The 3859-nt window shown below is 46.6% G+C and overlaps 1 non-coding gene across 1 annotated transcript; it reads right to left on the reverse strand.

Moving 5' to 3' along the window:
- Positions 1–3092: 3092 nt before the first annotated feature.
- On the reverse strand, positions 3093–3166 carry TRNAR-UCG. The gene has a single exon. It is a non-coding gene; the product is annotated as a tRNA-Arg (tRNA).
- Between the last annotated feature and the right edge of the window lie 693 nt (positions 3167–3859).

Here is a 3859-nt window from a genome sequence, read left to right on the forward strand (position 1 = left end):
TGCATGGGTCCTCGCTGACCTGAAGCTCGCAGCTTGGACCAGTCCAAGAACACCAAGGAGGTCGACGCCCAACATCGACATCAGATTAGGTAGGACATCCTCTAGATCGGGATCTCCTTGCCGAAGCGTGAGCTCCGTGTCAAGGAAGAGACGCGGAAGTGGCACAACAAGCACAACACCAACACCATGCCCAGGGACGAATGTCGTGGCCACTGGGCGGCTTCGGCAACCGTCGTGTTCTCGTCCAACAAACAAAGTTGGAGCATGGGTACCAATTGCTACAAAAGTAATGCACAACTGAACCACTACGCCTTGTTCACCGATGTCATTGTGTGTCGTGGTGTGGCACACTGGATATCTCATCATCATGGAGAACGGTGCCTTCAGATCATCAATCTAAATGCTCAGACCCGCCAAGTCTCCTTGACGATGCTCCCTTTCACAGTGAACTTCGGCCCCACCAGTAACGCATGCCTTACTTTAGGCATCAGCGGGACGCTATCAGTCCTCTGGATGCAAAACGGAGGTTCCCAACTAGAGATGTGGGAACAACGCGAGGACCCCAAAAACATGACCGGTACTTCAAAATGGCTACGTACTCGAACGATCGAGCTAAGACGACCCGGAAAGGAGAACGAAGGAAGAGCACTATGTGTCTTGAGAAAGAAGTGTGGCACAATGCTCATCAGCGACGACTTGTGTCGTGTTTACACAGTTGACCTTGAAACCGGGAGGATGGAGGAGCTGGCTGATTGGCCTCACACGCGCTCCATGTGCCATTGGGATTCCATGCCCTTGGATATTGATTGGCTCACGTTCTTCGTTTCTCGGCTTACGAGGTATAGCTAACCATTCTCATATATATGTATACACATTTTTTGGTTTATTTGGCAAAGTATGTTGGATACATTACCGTGCCAGAGGGGTTGATCAACCACGGTGTTCCTATTTAACTCGTTCTTACAACATTTAATGTTTGGGTGTTACTCATGTTTTTTTGTATTTCTTAGGGTCTCCGCGCGTCCCCTCTCATCTACTAGTGGTGATACATGCATCTGCGCCAAGGAAGAGGCGCATGGGCAGCGTGAAGGGTAAGTTACACGGTGGCATCTAGAAGTAGTGGAAGACATGCTCTAACGAACTAGATTCACCAAATGAAACACGCTAGACTCGGGAGTATATTTCTTTTGTTCTTTTGTTCGGCTTGTTATGTTTAGACTTGCATTTCTTGAAAGAGAGTTTTTACGGTACATCATACTACCGGAAATAGTGGGTAGTATATAATTGATCCGACAGTTATTATTAATTCCTCATTTTTTTGCTCCAGGACATTTCGGTAATTAACAATTAGAGTTCGGGACTAGTAATTAATGACAATAGTTCGTCAGACGCACCGCCCGGCGGAAGCCTCCTCGGCCGCACAGGGCCGGCCGCTCTGCGTCGAACGGCCTCCCGCCACCGACCCCGAGATCTTCCTCCCATGCGTCCCCAGCGTCGACGCAGCCGCCCAGCCCCGCCCGGTGGCCCTCTCCTTGTCTGCATGTACTTGGGCCGGCGCCCTGAGATCGCTTCCTCTCTTGCCCTCTCTCCGTCGAACGTACGTCGGCCGGCACCCACTAATCTAAGATATTACACAAAGGCACATGGTAGTAGACACAAGAACATATCACAGAACAGCACCACACACGAACGGGCATCGCACACAAAGCACACGCAGCACGCTGGACAAGCGCGCGCGCACACACAGACAGAGAGAGTACGCACGCGTAGCAGCAGGACGCAACAGACGCTTGCAGATAACAGAGGAAAGGGCAGAGGGAGAGGTAGGGAAGGAGAGGGCAGAGGAGGATAGAGGCGGAGGGCGTTTCCTCGGCATCGGTGCGGGGCTCGAGGTGGCGTCCATGCAGTCGTGGTGCAGTGGGCCGGCGCGGGGCAGGCTGGACGTGGGCAATGGCGACTCCGTGAAATTCCAGCTCTGTCGTCCCCTTATTCTGAAAGGGATCTGTCTACAGGATTTGGTTAACAGTAAACTACCCAAAACGCCCCTATTTACTTAATATACTACCGAAAATTTGATGTAGTATTGCCTCGTCTGAACCGTTGAACCATAGAAATAAACGGCTCCAGTTTAATTGAGGTACCGTAAAAGGTCTCTTTCTGAAATCATCAACTGTAGCTAACTTTTAATCTGTAGTTTATATACGGTGTTAGGTGAATCGTTGGATGTTGAACAATGGCTTAAAAAAAGGACCATCATAAGAGTATTCCTGCCAACTATATAAGCGGATATACTTCAAACATCTCTTTTATGGCTTGACTATTTCGCTGCCAGAATTTCCCTAGACCCTGGCCACCATAAGCAGCTGCATATCGTCGATGTAGAAACTTAGGTACTCTATTGAAATCGTACAGTTTCATGGCAGCAATTGTTTTTACGCCAGAGTGTGTAAGTTATGAAATACAGGGTGAGGTGGAGATGTGGATTTGCTGAAGGGTGGTGATCTGAAGGAGGCCTTGAGACTGGAGGATTGGCCAGGAAGTAGTGTAATCAGTGGCTCTCTGTTCGCTGGGACGGCTCTCTATTCGCTGGGACGGCTCTCTGTTTTCGTGCGATGTGAAGTTTCTGAGGCCTTTTTTGGTTCATAGGATAGGATTATTGTAAGAATAGAAATTTTGTAGGAAATAAGATGACATGTATCTCAAATCCTATGAGTAGGAATAGAAAACGAGATGTCATTTGTTTGACACCAAAGGAATTTTTCCATTAAATCTAGACTCATTTTTATTTTCCTATGAAATGTGGAGGATAGGAACCAATCCTATGTAAAAATAGGAATCCATTCCTATGAACCAAAGGGCTCTAAAGGAAAAAAATCCTATAAAAATCCTATCCTCTAAAATTCATATGAAATTTCTTCAAACCAAAGGAGGCCTCAAGAATGTTCGTTTAAACCCTGAGGTATGGGTGTTTGTTTGTACCAGAAGTCTGTGAGCTGGTGATCTGTACTGCTTCCGAACATTTTTGTTTGGCTGAGCCGTGTACTCTGAAGAAAAGTCTGTGAGTAATAACTAGATGGAAAAAAAAAAAACGACGACCACAGTGGGAGTCGAACCCACGACCTTCTGATCCGAAGTCAGACGCGCTAATCCACTGCGCTATGCGGTCACGATGACATTTCTACATCCGTACCGCTTAGGACACGAAAATATTTGAAATCTAATGTGTGTTTTTTTTTAGCGATGCCAAAAGAGATATTTGAAACAAGAAGGTACTACTGCGGATCACAATCGCTCAAATAGAGATAAAAGTCAAAATCCAAATTCAGAACGCAAAAAGGGAACGAAAAGTACATTCTGACATGGATGCACGGCTTGCAAGGGGAAGAGTCCAAAGCATACATTTTTGCTTGATATGCAGCATTCGTGGGCCAGGCTAACCCACCGGTTAGCTAACACAATTAACTAGCCTAGGCCGGCGGTTAGGTAGCAGTGTAGTTTCTAGTGGTGTCTTTTGCTCTGTCAATTTGTATATGTATCTAAAAAAAAAGGTGGAAATCATGCGAAGCTACTGCGTACGTACCTCGTGCTGCGGATGGATCGATGGATCAATGGATGGAGCTTTCCGAGCGATGGAGCTGTCTACGTGGTACCAGTGTACTAGTTTAGAGCAAACTAAATTAACCCAGTGTGCAAGTGGTAGTATATTTTTTGGGTATGGACCTACCTACCTTGGCTTGATTTCTCCTGATCCATCCATCTTATCGTATCAATAAATCATGACACCTCCACCCAAATCCACCAAAAATATCCTAGCTAGATAAATCCCTGTGAAAGGGAAAGAAGTTTGCTTTCCATATAT

The sequence above is a fragment of the Triticum dicoccoides genome, chromosome 3A, assembly GCF_002162155.2.
Source record: "Triticum dicoccoides isolate Atlit2015 ecotype Zavitan chromosome 3A, WEW_v2.0, whole genome shotgun sequence".
Lineage (NCBI taxonomy): Eukaryota > Viridiplantae > Streptophyta > Magnoliopsida > Poales > Poaceae > Triticum > Triticum dicoccoides.